Here is a 22,905-nt window from a genome sequence, read left to right on the forward strand (position 1 = left end):
CTCGGGAAATAGGGCGTACCGGTACACCCTATATCCTTAAGGGGTTAAAAATTAGGCATTCGCCTGACATGAAAGAAATTCTGATTATGTGGCTCGAGGTACATTATGCGGTCAATGGATACAATTTTTACTGTAAGCCACCTGACTACAGGTACCAACTGAAAAGAATGGCGTGGTATTAGCAGGAGATGCTCAAACCCACATGCAGTCGTGCATATATAGGGGAGCAAATTGTGGACCGTTGCTAATGGCGATCCCCAGCAAAAATGCATACAGTGGAGGATGCCCGCAGTGAACCACAAGTACCACAATAGACATCCTACACAAGGTAGCAATTATGTGGATGTGATAATCAATATAACAATATAACAAACTAATAGCAAAGACAGGTGCATTTTTATTCAGTGATAAATGTTTTTTTTTTATCTTTACTTTTTTCACTTTTTTTTTACTTTTTTTTTACCCAGACCCACTTGGTTCTTGAAGATCCAGTGGGTCTGATGTCTGTATAATACAGTACAGTACAATATATATTGTACTGTACTGTATTTTACTTACACTTTGTCTGAACAGATCTATGCCTTCAGCACAGATCTATTCAGCACCATGGACAGCAGGATGCCTGAGAAGGCATCCTGTTGCCATGGGAACCTTCCCTGTCTGCCACAACTGCGCAGACGGGGAAGGGTGAGGACTGGGGTGTCGGGGGGCTGTCTAGGGGCTCTCTCCCTCTCCCATCAGGGGGGCTGCAAAGGCACAGCAGCCCCCACAGCAGCCCCCCGATGAGAGAGGGAGGGAGCTCCCTGACTGTTAACCTTTTCCATACAGCGGTCTGTACGGACCGCGGTATGGAAAGGGTTAAACGGCTGATTTGCTGACACCCTGGTATACCCACTAACCACCAACGATTATTCAAGGGGAGGCGGGCGGGGGATCGCGATCCTGTCTGCCACACCTCCCGCCTCCCGCACCACCCGCAACACCCCCCCTGCACCTCCCACCGCCATGAAATCATTCAGGGGTGCAGGGGGGGGTAAAAAAACATTATTTTGGTAATTTTAAAGTTTCCGATCCCTGCGGTCAGGGACCGCAGGGATCAGAAACTACATAAAGCGCTGCAAACCGCAGGTCTGAATGCCATGACGTGTATACTCGTCATGGAGCACTAAGTAGCAGTGCTCCAGCAGTGTAGGCTACCTCCCCCACTGCCACTTCAATCTACACCTCCACATCCACCGCCTCCTCAACCTCCTACATATGGACCTCGTCCTCCTAGATCAAGATTATTATTTTCTATTTTTACGTATTTTATGTTATTTTAAGTCATTTCCCTATCAACATTTGTTTGCAGAGCACTTGCCGTGCTCTTAACCACATTTTGATGACATTTGCAGCCCTCTAGCTGTCACCGCCAGTTCTGTGAGAAGGTCTGGCAGATGTTCTTCTCTACCTCTTGTATGATGCTTTTTGTTTTGGTTTCACTTTCTCATCTCCTTTCCTTCTGCCAGGTGTCACTTATTTAGACTAATCGCCTTCCTTTATATTCCCTCCCATACTGCCTCACCTTGCAGTTTATACTACTTCCTGGATGAAGTGTTCACTGCTGGAGGCTGCTGCAGCTGTTTGTTCAGATAAGTCTTTTACTTTATTGTGTTTCCTTGCTGGCTTGATTCTAAGTGACCCTGACTCCGTCCATATTAAGTGCAGGGAGCCGGAGGTCGTGTTCCCTCACTATTATAGGGTGTTCAGGTGTCACACAGTCTTAGGTACGTGGGCATGCAATTGTCTACCATTGAGACCCTTGCATGTGCATAGCAGTCAGGGAGAGCTCTTAGGGTTTTATAGGGCTCACCTATATGCTAGTTAGTTTGGGATCAAGCCAGTTGGTCATTTATTTATTAGTTCCAGCTATCTGCAACTTCATCCGTAACACTAGCCCTTTCCATGACATTTTTACAGCCATTTTAGTGCTCAAAAGTTCGGGTCCCCATTGACTTCAATGGGGTTCGGGGTCAAGTTCGGATCCCAAACTCAAACTTTTTTTCCGAAGTTCTGCCGAACCCATCGAACCCGAACATTCAGGTGTCCGCTCAATTCTAGCCTGAAGTGCTCACTAGAAATAACACTATACACACAAAGAATATATACAGTGGTCTGATGTTGCAAATACAGGTAGTATGGTACAAACAGGATAAAACAGAGCAAAAAGTCAGTTTTCCAGTCCTTTGGGTTGTGATGAGTTCTTAGCTGTAGTCACATGGCAGGCAGTGATGTCAGCAGTTTGCAGGTCTTTCTAAACATATGGCACGATGTGACCCTCCTTCAGAGAAAAGACATGTCCACTTGGGGCTGGCAGCAAATGAGTCACAAAACTTATTAGGGCTCATGACTCTAGACCAGAATGTTGTAGGTATGTGGTTCTGGGACCAATGGATCCGCGTGGGTTCCCGCTACCAATAGAGTTCAAGCATGGTACCGTTATTTGGTTTCTGTGGGGAGATATGTATATCTCCCCTCCCTGGCTTCCCACCACCAAACTATGACCATGGGCCTGTTCATCGTGGCCACAGGGACACAAATATGTAACAGGTTTATGCCTGTGATGGCTGGGTGATTCATAATTCCTTATAAATTGGAGGTTCCATAATGTCTGATAAATTTGATTGAAGTGGTGAATGGCCTAGACCCCCTGCAGGGAATTTTTCCTACAGGATCTGTGCTGTCTGAATGGAGGTGAGAAATTGTACACAAGTGGCCTGCTTGGCCAGGACCTCCTGTGGAGTTCTCTAACCTCTGCTATCTGGATGCGCTTTGAAGCAGGGCCCTTCTGTGGAGTTTGATTTCCTCTGCCCACCCCTGGAGCATATTGCAGGAATGAAATAATCCATATTGCTCACAAAGGGCATGGCGAGCCTCCTTCCAAAATGCCATAAGAGACTTAGATCTTTCCTATAGTGAAGAGTTAGATCTCTTAGTAAAGTGATGAGCTATAGAAAATGCTTTGTTTAAGAGAATTGATCATTTTCCTAGAATAGTGGGTAGGGGTTACCAGAAGCTCAGTAAACTCAGTGACTTGTTGATAGAGGTACAGGTTGCTCAGGCTGATGGAGATCTGCCAGGACTAGAATTCCTGGGCACTGCCAGAGTTGTCAATCCAATTGTCCAAAAGCTCCTTTATAACTAGTGTTGAGTGTGAATATTCGAATTGCCACTTCTATATTCAAAATATTCGTGAATTCTCATGCTTTATATTTGGATTCTCAAATAGTGTTGAACGCAAGATTCTAAATCGCTAATTTATTGTGAATATCTGCACTTAGCAACATCCCTAGCAACCAATAGGAAAGTTGCCTACCCTTTAGTGTTGATCGTAAAAAATTTTATCATGAATATATTACATTGCCGATTTTCACAATCAAGAAAATAATGACAAGATCACAAATTCTCGAATTTGTGAATTTATGGCGAATATTCGGCCAAAAATTTGCAAAATATTGCAAATTCGAATATTGCCTATGCCGCTCATCATATGTGATCACTTGGTCTTCTACTCTAATCGGGTTATCATCTTTTTCTGCACTTCGGTTGGGGAATCACTTGATTATCGTTCACCACATTGAATCTCATTGGATCATCATGTTTTTTCCTTGAGGACTCTTTTGTTTGCTCGGACTTGTGATGATTAGTCCACTCCAATTTATGTATGTCCCCATATTATCTGATTTTGATAACCTTTGGATGCTGTAATTCCTGTTATGGCCATTATTTGAAGAATAACCTTTTTTGATCCTGGGACCTCGACGTGGGGTGCTGCAGATTTTGGCACGGAGCTCAAATTTCTTTTCCTTCTTTTTTTTTTTTTTTTTACTAATAACTAAACACCTTTATAGGTATATCTGAAACCAATATCGGGGACACTAATGAGTATACATTATAAAATCTCTAAACTAGACTAAAATTTGGGGTGATCAATAACAAAAATTAAGGGACAAAATGCTTATCCAAACACGTTTGGGTGTGACATCATGTAGCCGAACTAGCAGACCAGGTCATTCCCTTGACAGGTAGTTAATTCTGCACATGATCTAATCATAGTATTCATTTTTGGATTTTATTTCTGGGCACTTATACTGCCCCTAATGCACTAATCAATATATTGAAATTCAAAAAATAAACTAAAAAATATAAAAAATAAAAAAGTTTATAAAATATAAAAAATAACAAGAAATATATATAAATATAAAAAATAATATATATATAAAATAAAAAATAAATAAATATAATAGTAAAAAACTATCAATATTAAACAATCAAAAACAATAATACAAAAAATCGATTTATTTTGGATTTTGAGGTATAATAACCATTATTACTTGTCACTTTTCTTGTGTGCCTTTAAATTTATCTTATTTCTTTTCTGGCGCTCTTATCATGCTTCTATCCTTGGACTGACATTTGTCTCTTCCCCCTTATCTCAACCTTTGGTCATATTCCCCGACACTGGCTTCTGGATCTACTGTTCACTGTAATGTATATATCATGTCTACCGCAGGAAGTTTACTCTTGTTTCACCCTTTGCTCTGTGTAGATCTGCAGCTCCCCCCGTCGCGTCACACACCGGGACCTACAGTCATGTGAAAAAATTAGGACACCCTTTCAAAGCATGTGTTTTTTTGTAACATTTTTAATAAAAGGTTATTTCATCTCCGTTTCAACAATACAGAGAGATTAAAGTAATCCAACTAAACAAAGAAAACTGAAGAAAAGTCTTTTCAAGATCTTCTGTAAATGTCATTCTACAAAAATGCCTATTCTAACTGAGGAAAAAGATAGGACACCCTCACATGTATTCCCTCTTAAATTGGCTCAGATCTCACACAGGTATATCACACCAGGTGCACATAATTAGTAGATCGTTACTCTGCATGTTGAATGAGGCTTGCCCTATTTAAACCTCAGACATTTAGTTTGGTGTGCTCCTGACTGTTGAAGTGAGAGTGAGCACCATGGTGAGAGCAAAAGAGCTGTCAGAGGACTTCAGAAAAAAGATTGTAGCAGCCTATGAGTCTGGGAAGGGATTTAAAAAGATCTCAAAAGATTTTGAAATCAGCCATTCCACTGTCCGGAAGATAGTCTACAAGTGGAGGGCTTTCAAAACAACTGCCAACATGCCCAGGACTGGTCGCCCCAGCAAGTTCACCCCAAGAGCAGACCGCAAGATGCTAAAAGAGGTCTCCAAAAACCCTAAAGTGTCATCTCGAGAACTACAGCAGGCTCTGGCTACTGTTGATGTAGAAGTACATGCCTCTACAATCAGAAAGAGACTGTACAAGTTTAACTTGCATGGGAGGTGTGCAAGGAGGAAACCTTTGCTTTCCAAGAGAAACATCGAGGCCAGACTGACATTTGCCAAAGATAAAGTTGACAAAGACCAGGACTTCTGGAATAATGTTCTTTGGACAGATGAGTCCAAAATTGAATTATTTGGACACAACAGCAGAGGACATGTTTGGCGTAAACCAAACACAGCATTCCAAGAAAAGAACCTCATACCAACTGTGAAGCATGGAGGTGGAAGTGTCATGGTTTGGGGCTGCTTTGCTGCAGCAGGACCTGGTCAGCTCACCATCATAGAATCCACGATGAATTCTACTGTGTATCAGAAGGTGCTTGAAGAACATGTGAGACCATCAGTTAGAAAATTAAAGCTGAAGCGGAACTGGACCATGCAACATGACAATGACCCAAAACATACTAGTAAATCAACCAAAGATTGGCTGAAAAAGAAGAAATGGAGAGTCCTGGAATGGCCAAGTCAAAGTCCAGATTTGAATCCCATTGAGATGCTGTGGGGTGACTTGAAAAGGCCTGTACGTGCAAGAAACCCCTCAAACATCTCACAGCTGAAAAAGTTCTGCATTGAGGAGTGGGGTAAAATTTCCTCAGACCGATGTCGAAGACTGGTAGATGGCTACAAGAACCGTCTCACTGCAGTTATTTCAGCCAAAGGAGGTAACACTCGCTATTAGGGGCAAGGGTGTCCTATCTTTTTCCTCAGTTAGAATAGGCATTTTTGTAGAATGACATTTACAGAAGATCTTGAAAAGACTTTTCTTCAGTTTTCTTTGTTTAGTCGGATTACTTTAATCTCTCTGTATTGTTGAAACGGAGATGAAATAACCTTTTATTAAAAATGTTACAAAAAACCACATGCTTTCAAAGGGTGTCCTAATTTTTTCACATGACTGTATGTCATTTCCGGTTGCTGACACGCAGTGGGAGCCCTGTGAGCCGGCACGTGCTGCTATATCCGGTCCTTGGAACGCAGCACGGGCCGGCTTGGATGGGCGCATGCGTGGACGGCACATCCGGACGCCGTTCGCTTCCCAGAATTTGACCTACACCTGCATCATGGGAGACTTCCCTATTCGCCCCCCTGTCGCTCTATGATGGCGAGGTGGCCATCTGGAAACAGTGTACAGCTGCAAGGTATCATTATGTGATTACTTAGTATATATATATTTGATGATTACTATCAGGAATCAGGCACTCCTGAGGAAGCCAGCAAGTCTGGCGATACGTGTTGGGCTTTTTTTCTGACCGCCACAGATACCCCCCATCATGCCATTTTTATGATAAGTATTTATTGACTCTTATCTATTGTTGATGGATTTCATGCACTTTATATTATTACATGCTGATTGATGTGGGGGTTCATACATGAATTTGTGGTGATCTAGATGGGCATGCGCCGATACACGGCTTACATAGCCCAGATCTGTTGTATACAACGATTTAAAAATATTTTTTTATGTTGTGTCTGTTGCCTCAATAAATTTGTATTTTTGTAGATGTGCGGCTCCTATTTCGGTATTCTTTTTCTCCTCTGTTACACTGCTGGTACTCGTCATCATGTGTTGATCCCATAGGCGTTTGTGATGTGAGATCATGTGCCTTTGCAAAGCAGTTGTACCTAGGTGGGTGTTGGACTTCACGACTCAGTTTCTTTTGGCACAGGTTGCAAATGGCATCGCTGTTGTCAGAGGCAGACACACAAAAGAAATGCCACACTGCTGAGCTCTGCAATGACGGCATTCTGGTGGTGCAACAGCATGCGTTGATTGGCGTGCTGTCTGGCTGACCCTGGGTGCCGATACATGCTGTCTGACTGTGCCACTAGCTCCTTGCGACCACCTCCCCCTGCTTCCAACTCGTCTCCTCCTCCTCTCTGTCTCCCCATCTGAACTTTCCCCCTGTTCTTCTTCTCTTCTAGCGGGCACCCACGTGACATCCACGGACACATCGTCATCATCAACCGCTTCACTTGTATCTGATAACTCAGCAAAGGAAGCAGCAGCGGGTACAACATCATCATCATCACACCGTACGTCCATGTGTGTAATGCTGCCTGACTGAGACATATCCCAGTTATCTACATCCTCTGGCAATAATGGTTACGCATCACTCATTTCTTCCAACTGATGTGTAAATAACTCCTCTGACAGATCAAGTGAAGCGGCTGTGGTGCTAGTGTTGGTGGTGGTGGCACGCGGGCGAGTGGTAACTTGAGAGGTGCCCGAAGCTAAGCTGGAGGAGGATGGTGCGTCAAGGTTCCGAGCGGAAGCTGTAGAAGATTGAGTGTCCTGTGTTAGCCAGTCAACTATGTCCTCAGAACTTTTCGAGTTCAGGGTACGTGGCCTCTGAACACTGGGCATTATTCTAGGGCCAAAGGGAATCACAGCACCACGACAACGACGGCCCCTGCGGGGTGGCCTGCCTCTGCCTGTCATTTTTTTTTCGATTAGTGGTACTATGCGTGCAAGCTACTGTGACACCAGATATGAGTGGCACTGTGCACTGGGAGAAGTTGGCAGAGTAGACGCTGTAGGCCTGACACACGCTTGCAGACAACTAAATGCTATTCAATCTATTACAGTCAAAATTGTATTATTATTTTTTTTATGTACATAACTGTTACACCAGATATGAGTTGCACTGGTGTGACACTGTGCCCTGGCAGGGCCTGAAACGCACACGTGTGCAGGCAACTGACTGCTATTATTTCACAGTCAAATTTGTATTATTATTATTTTTTTTAATGTACACTACTGTTAAACCCGATATGAGTTGCACTGGTGTGACACTGTGCCCTGGCGTGGCCTGAAACACACACGCATGCAGGCAACTGACTGCTACTATTTCACTCAGATGTGAGTGGTGGCACTGGGCAAGTGGGCACAGTATACGCTGTGAGCCTGACACACACGCTGGCAGGCAACTGCAATTAGATTACACAGAAAAAAAAGAAGACATGTTCTACCCCTAAAACGGGCTTTTTGGGGTGCTTTCCTTACAGCAGAGATCAGTTGCGTCTTTCAGGACTGTAGTGGACACTGAATACACTAGCCTAGCTATCGATCTCCCTATTAAATCAGCAGCAGCTACACTGTCCCTCCTCTCACTAAGAATGCAGCTTCCGAATGAATCTAAAATGGATGCTGTCCAGGAGGTAGGAGGGTCTGGTAGGGAGGGTCTGCTGCTGATTGGCTGGAATGTGTCTGCTGACTGTGAGGTACAGGGTCAAAGTTTACTCAATGATGATGAATAGGGGCGGACCGAACATCGCATATGTTCGCCCGCCGCGGCGAACGCGAACAAGCAATGTTCGCCGGGAACTGTTTGCCGGCGAATAGTTCGGGACATTTCTAGTGAGTACCCCTTTACCAACAATATGCTATTAGAAAAACACCCATTTTGGGCAAAAATCTTAAATTGCGGCCTACTCTGCATCTGTACGTGTGAGATATACCATTTAGATACTGTTGTTCTATTCTGCTATTAGAAAAACAACCATTTTGGGCAAAAACCTTAAATTTTGGCCTAGTCTACATCTGTACGTGTGAGATACACCATTTAGATACTGTTGTTCTATTCTTCTATTAGAAAAACACCCATTTTGGGCAAAAAAAATAATTTTGCAGCCTTTGCTGCATATGTCGGGTACGCCCTGATCTCCTGGTACTTAAGCAGCTGAACATAAAGGCACTCTAAATGTGGCTTTTATGGTGTACTGAATACGCTGTATTCCCATGTACCCCTTCCACCACTATAAAGGGTATATGGTTCAGTCTCTCTTTTCTCATCCTCCTCCATCATTGCAACATGCTTAATAGGCTACTCTCGCTCCTAATATTTTAGAGGGTTAGATCAGCAGCAGGCCCTCGCCCCTAATGCTTTAGAGGGTCAGCAGAAGACCCTTCCTTCTAATGTATTTGAGGGTCACCAGCAGGCCAAATCATTGAGCAGGTACCTTGGCTACCCCCCCCGTGTCGGCAATTCAGACCCGGGGGGTTTGCGGCTTTTACCTTATGTGGCGGCGGCGATCGGCGGTGCCATCGCGTCCACATGCGGCTGTAGGGGGGACCCGATGGCATGGAAGGCAGCGCAATGCCTTCCTTAGAAATCTGCACTGTCTTCCGGTGACGAGCCTGTGAGATCCAACCCCCTGGATCTCACAGGCCGGAAGCTGTATGAGTAATACACACAGTACTACTCATACAGCCAATGCATTCCAATACAGAAGTATTGGAATGCATTGTAAAAGGGATTAGACCCCCAAAAGTAGAAGTCCAAAAGTGGGACAAAAAATAAAGATAAAAAAAATTGCAAAAAGAAAGTTTTCCCCCCAAAAATTAAAAGTTTCAAGTAAAAATAAACAAAAACGTCATTTTCCCCAAATAAAGTAAAAAAAATTGCAAAAAATAGGGGGGGGGGAAAAAGACATAGGTATTGCCGTGTCCGTATCGACCGGCTCTATAAACATTTCACATGATCTAACCCCTCAGATGAATACCGTAAAAAATAAAAATAAAAACTGTTCTAAATAAACCATTTTTTTGTCACCTTACATCACAAAAAGTACAACAGTAAGTGATCAAAAAGGCATATGCACACCAAAATAGTACCAATCTAACCGTCACCTCCCGCAAAAAATGAGACCCTACCTAAGACAATCATTAAAAAAATTAAAAACTATGGCTCAGAATATGGAGACACTTAAGCATCAATTTTTTTTGTTTTAAATAAGCTGTTATTGTGTAAAACTCAAGTAAATTTAAAAAAAGTATACATATTAGGTATCGCCGCGTCCGTATCGACCAGCTCTATAAAAATATCACATGACCTAACCCCTCAGGTGAACACCGTAAAAAAATAATAATAATGGGTCATCTTACATCACAAAAAGTGTAATGGCAAGCGATCATAAAGTCATATGCACCCCAAAATAGTGCCAATCAAACCGTCATCTCATCCCACAAAAAAAGAGACCCTACCTAAGATAATCTCCCAAAAATTGAAAAAACTATGGCTCTCAGACTATGGAGACATTAAACATGATTTTATTTGCGATGACTTTACATTCCCCATATGTCTACTTCATGTTTGAATTATAATTATTTGGGAATGATATTTTATTTTTTGGGGCTGTCACAAGGCTTAGAAATTTAGAAGCAAATCTTGAAAAAAAATTCTGAAATTTACAAAAACCCAATTTTTAGGGACCACTGCAGGTCTGAAATCACTTTGTGAGGCTTACATGATAGAAACCTCCCAAAAATGACCAATTCTATAAACAACACCCCTCAAGGTATTCAAAACTAATTTTACTAACTTTGTTAACCCTTTAGGTGTTGCACAAGAGTTATTGGCAAATGGGGATGAAATTTGAGAATTTCATTTTTTTTGCCTAATTTTCCATTTTAACCCATTTTTTCCACTAACAAAGCAAGGGTTAACCGCCAAACAAGACTGTATCTTTATTGCCCTGACTCTGCCATTTACAGAAACACCCCATATGTACGTAAACTACTGTACGGCCACACAGCGGGGCATAGAGGGAAAGGTGCGCCGTATGGTTTTTGGAAGCCAGATTTTGCTGGACTGTTTTTTTTTACACCATGGCCCATTTGAATCCCCCCTGATGCACCCCTAGAGTAGAACCTCCATAAAAGTGACCCCATCTTAGAAACTACACCCCTCAAGGTATTCAAAACTGATTTTGCTAACTTTGTTAACCCTTTAGGTGTTGCACAAGATTTAATGGAAAATAGAGATACAATTTCAAAATGTCACTTTTTGGCAGATTTTCCATTTGAATATTTTTTTTCCAGTTACAAAGCAAGGGTTAACAGCCAAACAAAGCTCATTATTTATGGCCCTGATTCTGTAGTTTACAGAAACACCCCATATGTGGTCGTAAACTGCTGTACTGGCACACGGCAGGGCGCAGAAGGAAAGGAATGCCATACGGTTTTTGGAAGGAAGATTTTGCTGGACTGTTTTCTTTTACACCGTGTCCCATTTGAAGCCCCCTGATGCACCTCTAGAGTAGAAACTCCAAAAAAGTGACCCTATTTTAGAAACTACGGGATAGGGTGGCAGTTTTTTTGGTACTAGTTTAGGGTACATATGATTTTTGGTTGCTCTATATTACACTTTTTGTGCGGCAAGGTAACAAGAAATTGCTTTTTTTTTGCACGTTTTATTTTTTGTTATTTACAACATTCATCTGACAGGTTAGATCATGTGGTAATTTTATAGAGCAGGTTGTCACAGACGTGGCGATACCTAATATATATACAATTTTTTTTTATTTATGTAAGTTTTACACAATGATTTCATTTTTAAAACAAAAAAAATGTTTTAGTGTCTCCATAGTCTAAGAGCCATCGTTTTTTCAGTTTTTGGGCGATTATCTTAAGTAGGGTCTCATTTTTTGTGGGATGAGATGACGGTTTGATTGGCACTATTTTGGGGTGCATATGACTTTTTGATCGCTTGCTATTGCACTTTGTGTGACGTAAGATGACAAAAAATTGCTTTTTTTACACCGTTTTTATTTTTAATTTTTTACGGTGGTCACCTGAGGGGTTAGGTCATGTGATATTTTTATAGAGCCGGTCGATAGGGGCGCGTCGATACCTAATATGTATACTTTTTTTATTTATTTAAGGTTTACACAATGATTTCATTTTTGAAACAAAAAAAATCATGTTTTAGTGTTTCCATAGTTTAAGAGCCATAGTTTTTTCAGTTTTTGGGCCATTATCTTGGCTAGGGAATGATTTTTGCGGGATGAGATGACGGTTTGATTGGTACTATTTTGGTGTACATGCGACTTTTTTGATCACTTGTATTACCTATTTTTGGTAAGTAAGGTGGGCAAAATTTCAATTTTCTCATAGTTTTTATTTTTTATTTTTATGGCGTTCAGTAACATGTGGAAAGTAACATGACTGTTTTATAGATCAGGTCGTTATGGACGCGACGATACCTAATATGTGTAGTGTATTTTATTTTTATTTTTTTATTCAGTGATAAATGTTATTTTTTATCTTAACTTTTTCACTTTTTTTACATTTTTTTGACCCAGACCCACTTGGTTCTTGAAGATCCAGTGGGTCTGATGTCTGTATAATACAGTACAGTACACTATATAGGGTACTGTATTGTATTTTACTTACACTTTGTCTGAACTGATCTATGCTTTTAGCATAGATCTGTTCAGCACCATGGACAGCAGGATGCCTGAGAAGGCGTCCTGTTGCCATGGGAACCTTCCCCGTCTGCTCAGTTGTAGCCACATCTGCGCAGATGGGGAAGGGTAAGGACGGGGCTGTCGGGGGGGCTGTCTGGGGGCTCTCTCCCTCTCGATCAGGAGGCTGCAAAGGCACAGCAGCCCCCCGATCTGAGAGGGAGAGTGCTCCCTGAGCTGTTAACCTTTTCCATACAGCGGTCCGTACGGACCGCTGTATGGAAAGGGTTAAACGGCTGACATCGCATCACCGATGTCAGCCGTTTATACCACGGTGTCAGCAATGTGCTGACACCCTGGTATAACCACTGTCCACCAACGATTATTCAAGGGGAGGCGGCCGGGGATCGCGATCCCGCCTGCCGCACCGCCCGCCTCCCGCACCGCCTGCGACACCCCCCCTGCACCACCCGCCCACATAATATCATTCAGGGGTGCAGGGGGGGTTAATAAAACATTATTTGGGGCATTTTAAAGTTTGATCCCCGGATCAGAATCGGCTGAAAGCGCTGCAAAACGCAGGTCCTGCGGTTTGCTGCGATCGCCAATACGGGGGGGCTCACATGTCTTCCCCCCCGGCGTTGTGACAGGATGCCGGCAGAATGATTTCAGCCGGCATCCCGTTCAGATTAACCGGGGCGCCGCAATCTTATTTTAAACTCATGACGTACCGGTACGTCATGGGTCCTTAAGGACTCGGGAAACATGCCATACCGGTACGTCATGCGTCCCTAAGGGGTTAAAGAGAGCTGTCCATGCTCGGAAGCTATCAAACCTGAATGAACTAAAGATGTTTTGTAAAGAGGAATGGTTCAAAATACCTTCAACCAGAATCCAGACTCTCATGAAACCTACAGGAAGCGTTTAGAGACTGTAATTTCTGCAAAAGGAGGATCTACTAAATATTGATTTCATTTCTTTTTTGTGGTGCCCAAATTTATGCACCTGCCTAATTTTGTTTAAACAATTATAGCACACTTTCTGTAAATCCAAGAAACTTCATCTCACTTCTCAAATATCACTGTGTGTGTCTCCTATATGATATATTTACCTAACATTTTTTATCGTAACAACCAATGATTTATACAGGAAAATCATGACGATTAACAAAGTTGCCCAAACTTTCGCATCCCACTGTATTTCTTGTTACCTTGCTTCACAAAAAGTGTAATATAGAGCAACCAAAAATCATATGTACCCTAAACTAGTACCAACAAAACTTCCACCCTCTCCAGTAGTTTCTAAAATGGGGTCACTTTTTTGGAGTTTCTACTCTAGGGGCACATCAGGGGGGCTTCAAATGGGACATGGTGTCAAAAAAACCAGTCCATCAAAATCTGCCTTCAAAAAACCGTATGGAATTCCTTTCCTTCTGCGCCCCCCTGCCGTGTGCCTGTACAGCAGTTTACGACCACATATGGGGTATTTCTGTAAACTACAGAATCAGGGCCATAAATATTGAGTTTTGTTTGGCTGTGAACCCTTGCTTTGTAACGGAAAAAAAATTATTAAAATTGAAAATCTGCCAAAAAAGTGAAATTTTTAAATTGTATCTCTATTTTCCATTAATTCTTGTGGAACACCTAAAGGGTTAACAACGTTTGTAAAATCAGTTTTGAATACCTTGAGGTCATTTTTGGGTGGTTTATATTATGTGAGCCTCATAAACATGACTTCAGACCTGAACTGGTCCTTAAAAAGTTGGTTTTTGAAAATTTCTGAGAAATTTAAAAATTTACTTCTAAACTTCTAAGCCTTGTAACGTCCCCCAAAAATAAAATGTAATGATCAAAACATGAAGTAGACATATGGGGAATGTAAAGTAATAACTATTTTTGTGGGTATTACTATGTATTATAGAAGTAGAGAAATTGAAACTTGGTAATTTGCTAATTTTTCATAATTTTTGTCAAATTTGGTATTTTTTTTACTTCATTTTACCAGTGTCATGAAGTACAATATGTGATGAAAAAACAATCTCAGAATGGCCTAGATAAGTCAAAGCATTTTAAAGTTATCACCACTTAAAGTGACTGGTCAGATTTGCAAAAAATGGCCTTGTCCTTAAGGTGAAAATGAGCCAGGTCCCTAAGGGGTTAAATACTGCTGTTCTATTCTGGAGTAAATGAGTAGATTGAGCAGCTCTCATTTGCAGCAGGTGAGAGCTGCTCAATCTTCTCATTAACTCCTTCTACTATTGTGGACTGAGTGCACTCCCTGTGTTTTTTTCACATACAGCAGTTTTCTTCCATCCTCTACATTTGTTCTGGGTTATGGCTCAAGTACCTTTGAGATCAATGGACACACTCCAGGATCGCATGAAAAAAATGAAAGCCATTTTTAATACCCTGGATGAAGCTATGCAAGGTAATCTTGATTTATACATACTTATGGCTTCGCTTGAGAAATCATTGACCAAAGAGCTATGTGTATGGTGGGATTAAATATATTTACAAAAGTATATTAGTAAAAATATGATACCAAGAGGTTTAAGGCTAAAGAAAAAAAAAAAAAATGTTTATACTCTGAAGCTTTTACAACACAATGGTATGATGCACTGTCTAAATGCTCACTTAAACTGATGCAACTTATTGTGCAAGCTGAGAATCAAGCACTGATTGAATTGCAGGTGGACATAAAAAAACACTCAGGACCAGCTGTCCAAAAATGATGATTATATAGCATTGGAAAAAAAATTGCAGGATAACCTGAGCAAATTTGAAGAAAACCTTATCCACCTAAAGCAGTCCAAATTCAATAGGGACGATGGACTATCAAACCAACACCATTTATAACTGGCCTGAATCCAGGAAATATACACTCGATTTTAAAGAAGAATCAACACAAAAAGAAACGCATTGCCAAGGTCTCATTCAGCTCCACAGAGATGGACTCCTCGGATTCCACATCAGAAAATAACCAAGATTCCTCTGGCTCATATGTTGCGCCAGTAAATATTTCCACTTCCTCAATGTCACAACACCAGAAAAAACAAAGAGCGGGCAGGAAACACCGGAAAAAAAATCGACGCTACCCATCACGCCACAGGAGGACATAGAGGATCTCCAGGTGATCAACCTGTCGGGATCCATTCTTTTACTGGATCAACTGAAAGTTCTTAAAAAAAGACTATCCTTCTCACCTACTTTTCACTTTGATTTAAAACAATCGTAGATGTAAATAGATTAGCACAGAGTTTAACACTGAAAAATCTATTTCAGGGGGAGGGGGTTGCCAGTGGTGATTCCTTGCAGGATGATAATATGGTCAGCTGTGACCGAACTCCATCCAATACTGATAATGATTTTTCAAGTGCGAGTATGATTTTTAAAGAATTAACACATGTTTGCTCTCTACAGGAAATGCGCGCAGAGCAGGGAAACACTGCATTGATTCATTGTTCTAAACAATTTAGAACTAAAAATAGGGATTTTTATCCCCTGCAGTCACATTCCCCTGCTCTTGACCGCTATCAAGATCTGGTGGAAAGGGATCTCAGTTTATTGCAGGAAAGCATTGCAAGGAAACCTGAAGGGGCTCATTCAGTTTTTACAAAAAGATGTAACATGACCCCAGGTGAATGCAGTGCTTTAAAACAATTGAAACTGAGACAAGATTTGACCATCAAGCAGGCTGACTAGGGAGGGGGGGGGGGCGTTGTGGTGTTTGATAGCCTTTTATATAAGAAACAAGTTGAATCTTTACTCACTGACGCTTCTGTATACACTGTACTCAGGGGCAATCCCCTACAGGTGTTTCAGGAGTGGTTGTCACATTTGTTGGATAGGGGCCTGGAGTCATACCAGTCAGAGATAGGCGGACAATATTTATGTTCAGTTCCCTATTATTTCAATATTCCATGCATTGCCTAAAATTCATAAGAACATTTTTTTACACCCATTGAGGCCTATTGTGGCGGCATAGGGTCCTTCTCAGAGATACTGTCTAAGTGGGTCAACTCCCTTCTCCATCCCCTTATCCAACAGATTCCTGGATATATCAGGGACACCAGGTCTGTATTACAGATTGTATTACATTAATATGTTGTAATGGTGACTGAATTTCTCTTGAAACACAACTTTTTTATGTTTAATAAAAAAATTTACCTGCAGGAGTCCGGAGTCTCCATGGGAGCCAAATTCTCCCCATCCATCGCTATTATATTTATGGCGTGGTGGGAGAGGCGTTTTCTCTTCTCGGAAGCCAACCCGTTCTCTGAATTAATCAGGTGGTATGGCCGTTACATCGATGACCTGCTCATTGTATGGTCAGGCGATGTGATGGCCATACCAGGTTTTTTCACCTACATCAATCAATGCTTGGCTGCCATCTGCTTTGATAGTCAATATGACACTGAGTGCATTCACTTTTTGGATCTATCCCTCAGGGGTGATGTTGATAGCTCTAGCATTTTTATTTCATCCTATAGAAAGGACACAGCAGGCAATACGATCCTTCTGGCTACTTCATGCCATCTTTCACATGTCGTGCGCAATATCCCCAGGGGGGGAAATGATCCGATCCAGGCGCAATTGCACTGATGTTTGCACCTTTAAAAATCAGTGTAATAAAGTCAAAAAAGATTGGAGCAAAGGCTTTACCCCTCAGAATTACTAACAGGTCAGAGGAACTTGACGCGATCACTGGAGAGAAGGGCTTTGACTTTCCCTAATAGCAAACAACGTTTGAGATCTAATATAGATGATCTGTCCGGTGGTGATGCCATTATGTTCTCGACCACTTACAGTGAAGAGTACAAAGACATCTGTCACATATTTAACTGTTTTGACAAGGATTGGTCAAGATTCATACAGGGCGGTATTAAATGTGTTGCACGATGTGCACCAACACTAGGAAATTTACTTATCCCCAGCCTTTATGTTAAACGTAACAGACTGGAGCCAACCTGGCTTTCCAATAAAATAAATTTTAAATGCGAACATACTAGATGCATATGTTGTGGGCTCATGGAAGTAAGCAATATTTTTACATCTACGGTGAATAAAAGACAATTTTCAATCAAGAAATATTTGAATTGCAATACCATGTATGTCATCTATTTAATCACATGTCAAATTTGCTTGCTTCAATACGTGGGTTGCACAACAAATGCATTTAAAACCAGGATCAGAAAACATATATCCGATATTCTGCATTATAAAACAAGGAACGTTCCTGCTGTCAGTCTGCATTTTCCCTTGGAACATGGAGGCGATTCTTCAGCATTGAGTGTGGTTGTCATTGAAAGAGTTACAGCCCCACTACGGGGCGGGGACCATTGCAGAAAGCTTCTCAACAGAGAGACTTTCTGGATGTTCCAATTGAATAACCAGATTCCAGCAGGATTAAATAAGAGACAATATTTAATTTTACAGTATAATTAAGTGTCTATTGGATTTAGTTGGAATACATCAGCCAATGTTGTGGGTTTCTTGTTAACCATCTTTGATTTTAGTAACATATGTACAAGCTGTTTTTACATTATCTCTGTTTTAAATCCCACTAAACAGTTAAATACCCATGTGATGCCTCAACCTCCGTGGATTGGTGGAGGAGGGGTATATGGGTAACTGTTCAATTTGGGGTTTTTATGTCATGATTAAGGACTGATATATGAAGGTCTGAAACGCGTTGACTATACCTTTGCCTATGAGGATTGGAAGTTTTACCGCTAAATAAAGTGTCTCCTGTTGTTCAAGAGACGGATTTTATCATTTTGTTGTTCTATTCTGCTATAATAAAAACACCCATTTTGGGTAAAAATCTTAAAATGCGGCCTAGTCTACATCTGTACACGTGAGATACACCAATTAGATACTGTTGTTCTATTCTGCTATTAACAAAACACCCATTTAGGGCAAGATCCTAAATTTGAGAAATATCAGGAGAGCATCAAATAAGGGATGTGGCCCGGTCGTGGTGCTGCTGGAGGAGCTCCTGTTTCATGGAGAGGACGTGGTCAATCTGTGCCAGCTACACGCACAAGTAAAACACCTTCCTCAGGTGCGAGTAGGCGACAGAACCTGCAGCGGTATTTGGTCGGGCCTAATCCGGCTTTACGAATGGTGAGGCCAGAACAAGTACAGGCGATAATAGATTGAGTTGCTGACAGTGCCTCCAGTTCCTTCACATTGTCTCCCACCCAGTCTCCTGCTGAAAGATCAGCCAAGCAGTCTGAACCCCAAGTCATGCAGCAGTCTCTTCTGCTTTTTGATGACTCTGTTAGCAGGGTTTCCCAGGGCCATCCATCTATCCCTGCCCCAGAAGTGGAAGAGATTGAGTGCACCGATGCCCAACCACTTATTTTTCAATATGAGTACATGGAAGGACCATCGCAACATGTCTTGGATGATGACGAAACACAGGTGCCAACTGCTGGGGCTTTCGAAAGCGTGCAGACCGACCAGGAGGGCAGGGGTGAAGACTAGGTGGAAGATGATGTAGAGGACGATGAGGTCCTCAACCCCACATGGAATCAAGGTCATGCGAGTGACCTGTGTAGTTCGGAGGATGAGGCGGTGGTCGCACAGAGCCACCAGCACAGCAGAAGAGGGAGCAGGGTGCAAAAGCGGAGCTGCCGTCCCCTATACAGTATGCCTGCTACTGCCCACCGCAGCAAGGGACCGAGCATACCAAAGCCAGCTCCAAGGAGTTCTCTGGTGTGGCAGTTCTTCAGACAATGTGCCTACGACAAAACACGAGTGGTTTGCACGCTGTGCAATCAGAGCCTGAAGCGAGGCATAAACGTTCTCAACCTGAGCACAACCTACATGACAAGTGCAAAGCACGAGCTGCAGTGGAGTAGACACCTCAAAAACCAAGAAAGGTTTCTGGCTCCTCCTGCTTCCTCTTCTGTTGCAGTCTCGGCCTCATCATCCACCTCTGGAGTGACAGTGCCACCTGCCACCCCGCAAACAGAGGATCTGCCAGCAACACCACCACCTGGGTCACCAAGTATCTCCACAATGTCCCACAGAAGCATTCAGCTCTCCATCTCCCAAACACTGGAGAGGAAGAGGAAGTACCCTCCTACCCACCCACGATTCCTAGTCCTAAATGCCAGCATTTCTAAATTACTGGCCTTTGAAATGCTGTCATTCCATCTGGTGGAGACAGAGAGTTTTGCCCAGCCGCCACTACTTTTCCAGGCGAGCCATCCCTTCCCTGCACAACCAAGTAATGAACAAAATCAGGTGTGCTCTGCGCAACGCCATCTGTGGCAAGGTGCACCTCACTACGGATACGTGGACCAGTAAGCACGGTCAGGGACGTTATATCTCCATAACAGCACACTGGGTAAATGCAGTGGCGGCTGGGCCTGAGGCGGATAGCAGTTTGGTGCATTTCCTTCCACCACCGGGGATTGCAGGGCGCTTCAGTTTGCCTCCTGTTGCTTCCTCCTCCTACTCTTCTTCCTCATCCTCTACCGGCTCCTCATCCGGTCAGCATAACACCTTCACCACCAACTTCAGCACAGCCAGGGATAAACGACAGCAGGCAGTTTTAAAACTTATCTGTTTGGGGGACAAACCCCATACCGCGCAGGAGCTGTGGACGGGCCTTGAACAACAGACCAATGAGTGGTTTGTGCCAGTGTGCCTCAAGCCCAGCCTGGTGGTGTGCTATAATGGGGGTGAAATCTTGTAGCAGCTCTGGGACTAGCCGGTTTGACGCACATCCCTTGCCTGGCGCATGCGCTGAATTTGGTGATGCAGAGAACTCCACCTTGTACATGCTGGCCAGACTGTGCAAGCAGCAGCAGGCGATAGTGGAGTTTCAGCTGCAGAACGCACCACCAATGACTGGGCCTCCATGCGAGACCTGTGTTCCTTGTTGCGCTGTTTCGAGTACTCCACCAACATGGCCAGTGCCGATAACGCCATTCTCAGCGTAACTATCCCACTTCTATGCCTCCTCGAAAAAATGCTGCGGCACAGAAGGAGGAGGAGGAAGAAGGATCATTTTGTAGGGTTTCCTGCCAGTCATACACAATTGGCTCCGAGGGTGGGTTTCTGCACCCACAAATGCCAGGTACACAATTGTCCAGCCAGGGCACAGTTCTGGAGGATGACGAGGTGGAGGATGAGGAGGAGGAGATGGAGGAGGAGGAACCATGTTCACAGCAGGGTGGCACCCAGACCAGCTCATGGCCATCAGTGGTGCGTGGCTGGGGGGATACAGAGGACACAGACGATACACCTCCCACAGAGGACAGCTTTTCATTACCTCTGGGCAGCCTGGCACACATGAATGATTACATGCTGCAGTGTCTCTGCAACGACCGCCGAGTTGCCCACATTCTAACTTGTGCTGATTACTGGGTGGACATACTGCTGGATCCCCATTACAAGGACAACATACCGTCCTTATATCCCTCACTGGAGCGTGATTGTAAAATGCACGAGAACAAGCTGCTGGGCAACGCCAGCACATGAAAAGGCAGTGTTAGCATGGCCGAAATGTGGAAAAGCTTTGTCAGCCCGCCACAACAACCAGCACCACCAGCTGATATGAAACGTCTTAACAGGAGGCAGCATTTAACCAACATGGTGGAGCAGTATGTGTGCACACGCCTACATGTACTGAATGATGGGTCTGCCCCCTTCAACTTCTGGGTCTCTAAATTGGGCACATGGCCTGCGATTGCCCTTTACGCCTTGGAGGTGCTGGCCTGCCCTGCAGCCAGTGTATTATCTGAAAGTGTGTTTAGCATGGCAGGAGGCGTCATAACTGAAAAGCGCAGCCGCCTGTCCACTGCCAATGTGGACAAGCTCATGTTCATTAAAATGAACCAGGCATGGATCCTACAGGACTTGTCCGTACCTTGTACAGACATGTATACCGACCTTAACCAGCCATTGTTATACTGCAGCGCAATTGCTCATTCTTGTATTTTTGATATTTCACACTCTTTTGGAGCGTACCCTAATTCATTTTTTTTTATTAAAACCAAAAAGCAGTGTTGGCTACCTCGTCCTCCTCCACCGCCGCTTCCACCTACACCAATAACGTCCACCGCCTCCTCAAACTCCTACTCCATATGGAACTCCACCTCATAAATCAATTTAATTTATTTAATTTGTACATATTTTATTTTATGTCATTTCACTACTTTACAGTTATATTTTCGGTAAAAACTCATCAATTTTTGGGTGTGATTTACCACTGCCATACCTAGTAGACAGGAAAAAAAAATGTCAGTTATTCACCTATTTTTGTGTGTCATGTACCACCGCCGCTTCCACCTACACCGCTACGTCCACTATACCTACTACTATACTACTTATACCTAGTAGAAAGGTAAAAAAAACAAATAATTGTCTGTTACATTTTCTGGTGAAATTCACCTATTTTTGGGTGTGATGTACCACTGCTATACCTATTAGACTGGTAAAAAAAATTGTCAGTTACATTTTCTGTTGAAATTCGCCAATCTTTGGGTGTGATGTACTACTGTTACATTCTTGAGTTGACATTTTACAATTTTGGACGTGAATAAACCCCTGCTCTGCATAGGTGACAGGGAATAAAATTTTAGAAATTGTTCTTTAATTGATGCGCGCCACCTCCTTTCATTTGATGATTAAACTTTAAAAAGTTGTCACACATTTGCGCTTCAATAACTTCACACATTTGCGCCTCCATAACTTTTCACACATTTGCGCTTCAGTATTTTGTCCCACATTTGAGCCTCAATAACTTTTCCCATATTTCCGCTCGATCCAAAAAATAATTTAATACATTTATCTCCCTTGGATGTGGTCTCTCTTTCTCCCTCTCCCTCTCCGGCGTTGAACCCTGACTCGCCGATAACCCTGATCAACATTGTAGGCTCAGAAAATAACATCAAAAGTTGATAGAGAAGATATCCAAATGGATGGTGGATGTCACTGGGGCACCTCTGTATAGGTGACAGGAACATAAATAAAAAAAATCGTCTGTTACATTGTCAGGTGACAATTTAAAAATTTTGCCGGATAGAAACCCCTGCTCTGGATACAGATGTAGCAGAGTTAGCACTCCAGCTCTTAACTCAAATTTCTTAACTCATTGCTTTATCTTGAGACAAAAGCCATTGAAAAGCAATTGAAGGTGTTTGCTTAGATTAGATAACACAACTATTGTTGTCAGCTTGCAGTGTTTTGGTGACCGTCTGACTATGCAGAGCCAAGCGGATCCGTCCTGACTTACACTGTAAGTCAATGGGGACGGATCCGTTTTTCACTGACACAATATGGTGTAATTGAAAACTGAACCGTCCCTCATTGACTTTCAATGTAAGTCAATACGGATCTGTTTTTACTTAGACC

This window comes from Bufo gargarizans, chromosome 3 (genome assembly GCF_014858855.1).
Source record: "Bufo gargarizans isolate SCDJY-AF-19 chromosome 3, ASM1485885v1, whole genome shotgun sequence".
Lineage (NCBI taxonomy): Eukaryota > Metazoa > Chordata > Amphibia > Anura > Bufonidae > Bufo > Bufo gargarizans.